Source organism: Macrotis lagotis, chromosome 1 (genome assembly GCF_037893015.1).
Source record: "Macrotis lagotis isolate mMagLag1 chromosome 1, bilby.v1.9.chrom.fasta, whole genome shotgun sequence".
Taxonomy (NCBI): domain Eukaryota; kingdom Metazoa; phylum Chordata; class Mammalia; order Peramelemorphia; family Peramelidae; genus Macrotis; species Macrotis lagotis.
This window is the reverse complement of record NC_133658.1, coordinates 778,841,498-778,853,954: the sequence shown is the minus strand read 5'-3', so window position 1 is coordinate 778,853,954 and position 12,457 is coordinate 778,841,498. Positions and strand designations below refer to the sequence as shown.

The following is a 12,457-nucleotide window of genomic DNA, read 5'->3' as shown; positions in this document are numbered from 1 at the left end:
CTGTTCCACTATTTTTTCCTTTAACTCTTTTTGATTTTAACACATTCTGAACTAGAGTCACATAGCTTAGACAGCTTATATAAAGGTTCCCATTGCTATATAAAACACATACATGATTCTGTTTTTCACAATACATTTTACATTCAAAAGTTTTAATATTTAAAACTGTATACTTTTTTAGGAAGGCAAATAACCACTCAAATCTGCAGCCCAGTTAGAATATCCCCTGCTTTTATCCAGATAAAAAAAAAAAAAAAACTTCCCTCATAAGGAAGCAGGTCCAAAATCTTTCCTGGGGGCTCTTCAGTTCTTAGATCCCCACTTGTTCCATTATTCTCTGTAAAAACTAACATTACCAGAATCTATACTAATAACTTCCTGAAGCTATAATATTACCAGGTCATTCTTGTAAAACATTGGCTATCTAGTTTCTCTTATTCTGATGTTTCTTTGTAACCTCATTATATACTCACAAATGAATGTGACTCTAGTCTTTCTGGAATTTGCTTCCTCAAAACTTTCTCATGTTAAAATAGCATTTCTTTCTATGATTTCTTTATTCTACATATTTGGTAACTTTCACTGTTTCTTTCCTGTTTCTTGAACTTCAAATAAGGTTCTTTTTAACACTTATTTTACCAAGTCTTAATAAACACTTCTCTCTCTCCTCTCTCTCTCTCTCTCTCTGCCAACATCAAGGTAGAAAGATAAGCAGGCCAGCTGCAGAAGAGAAGGTGGGAGGAGGGAGGGAAAACCAGCATCTGGCAGCACAGATCAGCAGAGAAGAGTTAAAGAAGATGCCTACAGTTTGCAATTAACTCCTGTGCCATTGAAAGAGAGAAAAAAAATCTGATATTCAGGAGCTGTTCCAATTCTCCCCTAAGGAATGAATATAAGGAAATTGTGATGGATTCCCCTAAATCAATCAAAGCTCTTCCATCTGCTCCCCCTACTGACTGTTCAGGAGGTGCTGAGGGAGGGGTTTGCAGACTCTCAACTTGGGGGGATAACAGTGGAGGAATGTAAGGAGGGGGTGGCAACAGCAAAGGTTCCTATTGCTTAGACTTCTCCTCCTTCTCACCTTTGTCCTTCACAACAAATTGAACCATCTTGGGCAACCATAGGGCTGTATAGATCACTTCTTTCTCATTGTGAAGAGTTTTTGAATTTATATATACATATATTCATTTTTTTTGACACATCAAATCATCAAAGGAACTGAACTTTGGCCAGAAATTGTTTCCTTGGAGATGGGCCCCAGTCCAAGTTAGACAACAATATTTAATCATGCTCTTTTTATCCTTTCCTTGGTACTTTGGGATCTAATTTCAACTTCTAAGTCTAGTCCCTAAAGTACTATCAACTGGCACCCCTGGGAATGATGTCTTCTTGCCACTTAGTTTTAAACTTGCCCTCCCCATCCCTTTCAGATTCTTGCCTCCATAACGTGAATTTGACCTGTGCCAAAGTTCCTCCTGCCTTGTCTGCAGATGTGACAGAATACGTCTCCTCTTTGTATCTCACAGACCCTGGCTGTTTTGGACTTAAAAGGAAAGGGGGGCTCACCCTGGAGCATACTGGTCTTTCAGAGATGTTCTTCTGGGTTTGTGTATATAAACTTAATCTTGACTCTAATAGCCTCTTGGTTCAGCTTCTGTGAGGGGGAGGGGGCATTTCTCCCTCTCTCTTGAGAGTGCCAACTCCAGAGCCTTTGGTCAATAAATAAAAATAAGTCTCTCCTCTAGGTTTTTTCCCACCCCTCAAGATGTGTGCCTTCGTATCTATGTCCAAGAGAGTCTTAAAGAGGGATGATTTCCTGACCAATACACCAAACTGTGTGGGCTAAAAAAAGGCCACTTAAAAAATATTGAGAGACACCTTTGAGCAAAAAGAAAAAAAAATATTTTGGCTTTTCTCGAGAGAGGGGCATAATCCAAGTCTCATAAAGGTAGTGAAGACCAAGGAGCTGCCCTGAACTGACAGTCAAGCAAGATTATATGGCCTAACACTCATTGGTTAGTCTTCAGAGTTACTTTTTTACTCTTGAAAATCTACTCTAGCAACAAGGAAAGACTGAAAGGTTTTCATAAAATGTTACCTAACCATCCAGATGGGGCAAACATCAAAAAGACTTTTTAACGCACTTCTATGTCTATCTAAATGAAATAATGTCTCAGCATGCAAGGACTTCTACTATCCTCCTACTCAGTAAAAATAGTCTTATTATCAAACAAGAGGTTTATGAGCTTCTTTGGAATGCAAGGTTTTTCTCATAGGAAAACGTCTACTATCCTTCAAGTACTCAGTAAAAGTAGTCTTATCAAAAGGTAGGACAGTGAGCCACCTGTTTTGAATACAAGTGTCTTTCCTCTGGAAATAGTTTAAGAATATAGCTTGTTCTTTCTTTAATATTTCTTAACCCTGAGAGGACTTCACTAGAAATATTAACCCTGAAATGGTTTTATTGGGAATATTCCACTCAGGGATATCTAAACTAGAAAGAGCAAACTCCTGCTCATGTCAGGCTTCCACTGAAATAGTTCTTTGATTTAGTGAAAAATTAGATGATTTTACTACATAGGAAGACTATTTTCATTGAATGACAATGAAGCTGGTTATAGACTGTGAGGAATGAAGGGCATTGTTGGTCTTCACAGGGTGTGGAGGGGGGCCCCCTTTGAAATCCATTACAAAGGGGGAATGGCCTCAGTCAATCACAAAACTGGGAGAGTGCTCCTAATCCCATTCCCAAACTGACAAACTAGATTAGAAGAAACTAGTTCTTAACTGGTCAAGAGTAACCTAGTCTGGACCTTCTCCTTTGCACATGCTTAAAGAGATCTATCTATTCTTCTATGACTGGCATGAATGGGGCAGGAACAAAGTCTTTCAAAGTACACAAAAGAGTTGTATGTTGGGATTTCCCCACCCCTCTCTCCCCACATGAGAGATATGTGCCATTTTGTTTAGATATCTTAATAAAAAGCATTTTAATCACTCTGGACTAAGTATTCTCCAGCCATTTATAACATGGACTATATTATCCCCACCCAGAGGAAGGAAAACAAAATAAAATATACAGGGAGGAAAAACCCTCCTGAATCTGATGAACACTTAAAAAAATTATCTGTTATGTCTCTCTTTCCCTAAATCCTAATTCCTCATGCCAAAAATTACTAATTTGTAAACATAGTTAACAAAATAACCTGACTGTTCCCTGATGAGGGGAGGGGGGTGGGAGGGGAGGGTGGAGGGAAATTTTGTAACTTGGAAACATGCATGTACATATCAATGAAAATAAATAAATAATTTTTTAAAAAAAGAATGACAATGGAGCATAATACATAGCACAATATATTTGAACTCAAAAAATCTGGTTTTCAGGTGCATGCTTGAATTCAAAGTCTGTTAGTGATCCTTGAGGACCACAGCTGTAAGATAACAAAGACAAAGGTCTCCAAGACCCTCTTGCCCATTGCTCTGGACCCAGCTCTGGACCTTGGCCACCTATGGGTTAGGAGACGCCTGGGGGTGTGAACCCGCCCACATGGGTGCTGGGAACGCCCCAGTAACCGGAGTGGCTCCGCCCATGAGGGAGGAACAGAGGAGGAGCTCCGGGGAGGAACAGAAGACTAGATAAGGGAGGGGACTGGGGAAGAGGAGAGGCTTTTTTCCCTGCTATGTAAGCAATAAAGACCTGCTTGTTAGACTGCAACCTGGTGTTCTGTCCAGTTATTGCCCTCCTTCCCCAAAGGAGGGTCCGTGCGTCCGAAGACAGGGGAAAGGTATGTATCCAGGCAAAGGCTCGGGATAGGTCCCCGAGCAGCCCATCTGTTATTTTCCAATACTGCTGGCTTGGTATCTCCGGATGTCTTCATTCTCCTACTTTTGTTTTTGTCCAGGAAGGGGCTCATCCTGAGATAATCAGATTATAGTAAAACTGTAAAGATAAGGAAGTATGACAAGAATTTTGGCAAACAACTTTATGATCTGTTTGTATGGTTGGCTCCCACTAATTATCTCAGGAGATATGTTTGTGCTGTGGAAGGGCATTGGTAAGATATATATATATATATATATATATATATATATATATATATATATATATATATATATATATATGTTAAGGATACTCAATAAAGCAATAAAGTGGTCTTTTGGTCTTTTGTTCCTACGAAAAGAGGCTCCTGTCTTTCTTCCTTTCACTGTAGCTGAGAACAAATTCTTTGCTGATCAAAGGACTCAAAGTAGTTGGTGCACCGTTTCATTTCAAAAGTCAACATGGAACAGAGAACAGATAGTATTATTTAGAATATCTAGATTCAAATTCTGACTTTGTTCAACCTATCAACCAAGAAACATTTAGAAACCTTTACTGCAAAGCATACACTAAGTGGAAAGAGCAATCCTATTTCTGCTTATCATCTATCTGGGTGATTTCAGCAGTCCCTTGAGCAAGACCTCCTTGGGCTTCAACTTCTTCATTTTTAAAAGTAAAGAATTTTACTACAGTCTCTTGGGTTCCTTCTGTCTCTAGATCTCTCATCCTCACCCCCAAATTGACATGTTAATAGCACCCTTTTCAGTGGTTTGATTCAAGTATCAATCAAGAAACCATAAGAAAAAATACTTCGGAAACCTCAGAATCTTGTAAAAATGTGAGTTAATAGTATTGTATACCAAGCATATCGTCAGGGATATATCATCTAAATGGTGTGAATCTCATTTTCTTCATTTCTAAGGTGAATAGAATGCATGAATATATCAGTGTTTGCACAAGAGACCTTTTAAAGTTTTTTTTTTTTTTTTAGGTTTTTGCAAGGCAAACAGGGTTAAGTGGCTTGCCCAAGGCCACACAGCTAGGTAATTATTAAGTGTCTGAGACCAGATTTGAACCCAGGTACTCCTGACTCCAGGACCAGTGCTTTATCTACTACATCACCTAGCTGGCCCCTTTCAAAGGTTATATAAGGTAAATGTTGCATTGATTGTCACCATTGTCTAGTGAAGGAAACAGCAGCCAATTGTTGCAGTGCCTATTGTTCTGAGGACCCATGCTTTTCCTTACAACATCAGAGATATAAGATTTGTTGATCCTAAAACCCATTTTCTTTCAGGATGCTTCTCTCATCACAAAAGTATCTCCTTTAAGGGCATAATGAGGCTGGTCTTTTGTGAGTCTCTAGTATCTATGAAAGGGTTTGTAAACTACAAAATATCAAAGATGTTCTTTTACTATGAAAAGTACTGGTAGTATGAGGAGAAGATGGTATAAGAGGAATAAGGAGGCACAAGGTAGATTTCCTTAGAAGTTCAAAGCTGTCACACCTGCTAATAGAATGTCCAAGTTGGAAGCATGAGATTTGGAAAGGATTTCAAAGGCTACTCTGGGACCATAGCCAAATGCTAGAACCACTTCACAAAGGAGTTTCCTCTCCAATCCGAAAAGAGTTGTATAAAACTTTATTTTATTTTAAAGCAAGTTTTTTAATGGCAATATGCAAGTTCAGAACCCAGTGAATCTTCAGTCTTGATGGAGAATTTTTGAAGATGTAGAAATGTTTCTAAGTCAACTAGAATTAAGGAACTTTTAATTGGAATGATTTTTTTTCTAATGAGTTCTGTACCTATGATTCAATAGCCAAGTCTGTTGCTCTAGATTATGAGGTCATTATCCTTAGCATGCATTGATCAAGAAAAAACAGGTGACATTTTTGTTGTTTGTTTATAGAAAAGTGGAATTATTCTGTAGAAGTCTGATCATTTAGGAGCTGAAGGTGAACAGTATACTCTGTCACCTAACAGAAAACTAACACAAATAAGAGATGATGTCAGACAATTCATGGATTCCTGCCTAAGATTGTTTCTGAGGTCATACCCTTGGCTAGTAGTAGAAGTATCAATTCCTTCTCATTTTCAATCCATTTTTCATATGGCTGCCAAAGTAATCTTCCTAATGTACCACTCTGAACACATCATTCTGCTCAAAAGTTGTTAATGACTTCATATTCTTACAAGATAAAATGAAAATGCCATATTCTAGCATAGATGAGATTCTCAGTGGTCTAACTTCAAAAACAAACATTTATAGGACAAGAAATAAATGATCATCTATGTCACTCCTTTACCCCTATCTCCATTTTCCTAGTGCAAGTTAGAAAGGCAGGGCAAGGGAGAGATAGACAAAAATAGAAAGATTTTCATGATTCTTTCTTTTGATTATTATTCCTACCTAAGATACATAATGTCATCATTTTGAAAAGAAACAAAAGTTTTTTGGGGAACTGATCCTACTGTAACTATCCAACATACTAAAGCTTATGAGATTTCCTTGGAAGTTGATACTATAAAAATGCAGGAGAAAGATGAAGAGAACTGTGAATGTAGAAACTGGGTGGAGAGGTAAATTGACTATCACCAACTCTTGAGATGTAAATTGACTAGAAGTAGAGAAGTGTGATTGTAACAGAAACAATTCATAATCTTAAAGGCTGTTCAAATTAAGTAGAGATCCCCATTACCATTGAGTCATTGTTTAATGTGAAATTTGTATCCTGATTTCCTAAGGCTTTACCCTCTACCTAATTCCAGGTCCAGTATAGGAGAATAGAGTTCAGCTTTTGCCCTCATAAAAACCTGGGTTGGACTTGTCAGGGTTGTAGTTTTCTCTGACCTATTGGCCCAGCCAACTTTGCTTGGCTATTTTTATCTCCCTCCCTCTCTCTCTCTCTCTCTCTCTCTCTCTCTCTCTCTCTCTCTCTCCCTATGTATTGTAACTTCTTTCAATACATTTTTGTTTTATTTCCACCCTTCTTTCCAGAGTCCTGAACTCAAGTAACCAGTGGCTACAATATAACTGTTGCTTCTTAATAGAGCTAAAATCCTTTGTCAAACATATATGTATATATATATATATATATATATATATGTATATATATACATACATGAATAGAGATATACACAGATGCATATATGTATATATACATATACATTCAGATACACATATATAAAAACATATACACATCCACATCTAAAAGATATAATTGTGTGTATGTATATGTATACAGACATTGAAATACATAGACACAGAGAAACACACACATATATCCTGGACCACTTCTTCCTTTTGTATACCACCAACCATCTGAGATCATACACATACATGAGTACACAATACACATAAATGCACATGTATATATAGACATTTATACACACACACACACACACACACACACACACACACACATATATATAGCAAACATATGAATTTTTATTATATATGAGTTATACACATCCTAACCTCTTCTCCCCTCAGCCTTCTCTAAGGAGATTTTAATTCCTGTAAAAAGGGGAAGTATGGGGGGCAGCACAGTGGTGCAGTGATTAGAGCACTGACTCTGGAATCAGCGGGACTTGAGTTCACATACAGCCTCAGATATTTAATTATTACCTAGCTTGTGTGATCTTGCACAAGTCACTTAATGCCATTGTCTTGCAAAAATAAAAAAAAAGCGGTAATCTGGAAGTTAGTTTTGCAATATACTCTGCTATTCTTGAAGTGAAGAGGTACTAGAACAGAATTAATTTTTGATTCTTTAGATATTATTATTCTAGAAAATGTAATGAAGTTTATGCTATCTTTTGATCCCTGTTCATTATTATTAGTTAGTTATTACATATGGATGTGTATATATATTTTTATCTAATAAATAAAAATTTATTCATAGTAGAATGGTAGAATCAATGCTAATAGATTTGGTGGAAATGACAATCGTGAGAACTGATAACCCATTGGTTGATCTTTTCTTCATTATTTAGTGTTTTTTTCCCTTCTCAAATTCTTTGGTAAGTTCAGTGTCCTTCCAGTATGTTAATTGCTTAAAGGCAACATTCGACTTACTAGTATCAGCTAGCAAAAATATTATTTATAAGACAAATGTTTAATAATAATTGATGTGCAATAACAAGGGAACTTGATTTGATCAGCTGAGAAACTTCCTTCAAGCTTACTGAGGAACTGGTCCTATTGCAGCTGCTGAAGGGGCTGAAATTTTTAAGATTTCCCTGGAAACTGATACTACATAACTGCTGTTTCTTGGTAGAACTAACATCATTTGTCACACACATATATACAATATACATATACATGGATATGTATATTTTTATGTATATATATATATATATAGCTGAATACATACACCTATAGAGACATGCATATCCCCTTCTTCCCCTATCCTTGTGAGATTACACACAAATACACACACAGTCACATACACAAACACATGCACATGTATATATACAAACTTATTTATGTAGTTTTGTGTATATGTATATATATATAAAACTACATATGGTGAACCCTTTTCTATTTGTGGGAGCTCAAACTCCACATGACATATTAAAGGGAAGCATAATAGACATTAGCCTCTTCTCCCCTCACTGTTCTCCAAGGAGACTTTAATTTGTAAACTAGCAATATTGCTATTCTATCAAATATGATCAGGATTATGCTAACTTCTGATCACTGTTCATTATTATTAATTAGTTATTATATAATATACATGAATATGTTTATATATAGTCACTAAAAGTTTATTCATATTAGAATGGAATTGACATTCATAGATTTGATAGAAGTGATAATGATGAGTACTGATAACACTTTAATTGACCTTTACTTTGTTACCCAGATTTCTTTCCCTTCTCAAGTTCTTTTGTAGATGCAATATTTTTTAGTAGGAAGTCAGTTGCTTAAAGGTAACTTTCGACTTTGTACTGAAAATCATCTAGCAAAATGCTTTTTACAAGATAAATGTGTAATAAATGTTCATAGTGTAATAACGAGGGAACTTGATTCTATCAGCTGAGAAACTTCCCTGAAGGTGTACAATAACTTTGCTGCTTTTCTATTAAGAAACTTTTGATTAAGTCCATGATTAGAAGAAAAAGGACTACTGAGTCTCAAACTTTTCTCTCATTTTTCTACCCTTCATCTCCTAGTTAAAAGTCAAATAGAATAAAATTAGTTCATAAAGAAGTTGAAATTATTTTTCCTTCTATTGTCTATTAAAACACCTAGGAGGCTCCTACTGACCTACATGACCACAGGAGATGTATCCAGGATAATCCATCAGATAAACTGTTTCATAATCAGTGGACAGACCTTTTCAGGCCTCTAACTCCAGTGTATGGTCTAGAAGATTTATATGCTACTGACCTTTTTTCCTGCTGCATCTAAGCAGGATAAGCTGCACATGGTAGGAAAGGAGTTAATCCGAGTAACAACCTTTTTTGAAGGATCCAAAAATGGTTGACTCTATTATGACTCCTCATATAAAACATTCTGTTAGGATCAAAACCCTAAGTGACATCATAGCAAAGGAAAAGTTTTCTCCCATCACAATTAACCTCATGAAATTGCTTGCTGAAAATGCTCACTTAAATACTCCCCCAGGAGTCATTTCAGTATTTTCTACCATGATGAATGTGTATCATGAATGTGTACAATGCTCAGTTACTACTACATCTACTTTGATATTGCAAGTTTTTCAAAATTAAAAACAGTCCTGAACAACTTCCTAAGTAAAGGTCAAGTTCTGAAAATGGAGGTTAAGATGGACTCTTCAGTCATGTAAGGAATAATTGTTCATATAGGAAGGAAATATGTTGATATGTCTACAAGATTCGAAATCCAGAAACTAAGTGGAATTGTGAAAGAAGCTGTTTAAAAGCAACATTTTCCCATAGTTTATCAATGAAACATCCAAAAATTGTGGAAACAGTAAAGTATTTGGAAAATTTATACAACAGCAAAAACAACTAGAAGAGTTCCTCAACAAAATTCTCTTTCTGTCCCTTTTCCTCTCAATCTTAAATCATCTTTAAGATTATCCTTTGAATGGGGCAGCCAGGTAAGGAAGTAGATAGAACACAACCCAGGAGTCAGGAGGACCTGAGTTTAAATCTGACCTCAGTTAGTAAATACTTACTTAGCTGTGGGACCTTAAGCAAGTCATTTAACCCATTACCTTGAAAAAATAAAAACAAACAAACAAAAAAAGATTACCTTTGGTCAAGACTACCCCAATTAGATGTTTCTAGTTGTGACCTAGCATTGCATTATTCTCAAAAGACGGATACATCAGACTTGCTCTTAGATTGAATTGCTGAATTGAAGTATGCCAGATTACTTTATTGTTATTAGTCCTTTGCCATTTTATATAATAAAGGTCTCTTTGTTTGTTCTCTTCCATACACACTTCTTATTTTCACTTTCATACTGTTTAATTATTCATGTCTCACTTCCAACAAAATTGCCCCTCAATTACTATAGGCTTCTTACTCTGTTATTTTTCCCATCTCTAGTGCTTTGCAAAACATCCCAAACATAATTAGTACTTAATAAATGTTTGTGAATTGATGGATAGTCCACCTTTCAAGGTTTGTTTTTAGTTTTTTTCATAGTTATTTCATCCAGATAGCACAGTAGATAAGCATGTGGAGCCTGAAGTCATGAAGATATCTTTTTTGTTTTTTTTTTAAAGATTTTATTTATTTTGAATTTTACAATTATTCCCAATCTTGCTTCCCTTCCCCCACTCCCCACAGAAGGCAGTCTGTTAGTCTTTACATTGTTTCCATGGTATACATTGATCTAAGTTGAATGTGATGACAGAGAAATCATATCCTTGAGGAAGAAAAATAAAGTATAAGGGATAGCAAAATTATATAATAAGATAACACCGCCCCCCATATTAAAGGTCTTTGGCCTTTGTTTAAACTCCACAATTCTTTCTCTGGATACAGATGATATTCTCCATCATAGACAGCTCAAAATTGTCCCTGATTGTTGCACTGATGGAATGAGCAAGACCATCAAATTTGATTATTCCCCGCCGCTGTCAGGTTGTACAATGTTTCTCTGGTTCTTGTCATCTTGCTCAGCATCAGTTCATGCAAATCCTTTCATGCTTCCCTAAATTTCCATCTCTCCTGGTTTCTAATAGAACAATAGTGAGGAAGATATCTTTTAAAGTTCAAAACTGGCTTCTATTTTGTGTGACCTTGAGAAAGATAAATACTCTTTTTGCCTAATTTTTTTTCATTTGCAAAATAATCTGAAGAAGGAAATGAAAAAACATTCTAATACTTTTGCCAAGAAAACCCCCAAAGGTGTCACAATGGGTTAGTCATGATTAAATGACAAATTGCTGTTAGGTTTATCTCAGTTTTCCAGGGCAAAGACGGAGAAAATTATGTTGGACTATAGTCAATAATTATAAAATGTTAAAATATGGTGACCAAAATCTAGGGCAAGCAAACAGAATGGGGAGGAGTATTTGTTTAGCTATTCACTTTTAATTAGACAAGATGCTTCACCCTAAGCTGCCACACTTCTAGATAGCAAGTGCTGATCATAAATGAGTTTTGATCTGAATTATTTATGGATATCCAAACTGCAACTCAACAGATTAAGATTTCAACATTAGATTGATTCTCTGCCAAATCCAAAGTAGTAATAGATCTTAATAACAGGCATTGAAGCATTCTCTGGTTCACATTCAATTTGGACCTTGATGGCAATTTGGGGGGATTTCTCTAAGAAGCTGTACTTGCATTTGGAATACTGAAATATTGGGAGAAACACATTTCCTGATTCATTTCAATTTGCTCTATAATAACTCAGTCTCACTGATAATGGCATTTCAAGGTGGAAGCTATAAACCTAGTGCACAAATAAATTACATGGAAAGAATTATGATTCTGATATTGTGACCCTCAAGCTAAAGAGTATACTATTGTAAACTTTGCAGAGTGAAGATATTCTAAAAAGGGAGTAATCAGGGACAGTTGAAAAAGAAGGACTTTCTCCCCTCTAGGCATTATTACCTTCTTTGAAGGTAGAAAGGTCAGACCACTGCATAGTTCAGTAAGTTTCCAAATATATTTCCTTTGGAATATGAACCACGTCCAATGTTTTAACTTGTAGCCATTTAAAATAGTGTCATTCAATAAATTAGTTTAAGTTATATTGTGTTATTCACCTGTTTTAGAGGACAAAAATTGTTAATTGCAAATTATTTCACAGAATCATAGACTCAGAACTAAAAAGTATGTGGAAACAATTTATTCTATTATTGTTAGTTCTACCCTCTGCTCTCATATAGATGAAATTCAATTATTTTTCATTTTAAGCAGTCTAAATTCTCTTTTACTATCAAACTAATGTATACATTTGACCACTTTCCTGTTCAAAAAATTTTCAGTGGCTCCCCCATAGAATATGGAAGAAAAAAGAAATTACTTACAATTACAAAAATTACTTAGAAGGATATTTAGCACTCTCCTCAGTTTGTCTTCAACCTACCTTTCCAGTCTTACCTTACCCCATTTCCTTACTAAATTATCTCTTTATCTGATATTCAGGTAAACTGTTACCTACTTCAAGATTTTATCT

The 12,457-nt window shown here is 35.7% G+C and overlaps 1 pseudogene; it reads left to right on the top strand.

The window, feature by feature from the left end:
• LOC141506965 (ATP synthase peripheral stalk subunit OSCP, mitochondrial pseudogene) overlaps nucleotides 1–9,728 on the top strand; it is a 78,046-nt pseudogene extending 68,318 nt beyond the window's left edge.
• The last annotated feature ends 2,729 nt before the right edge of the window (nucleotides 9,729–12,457 follow it).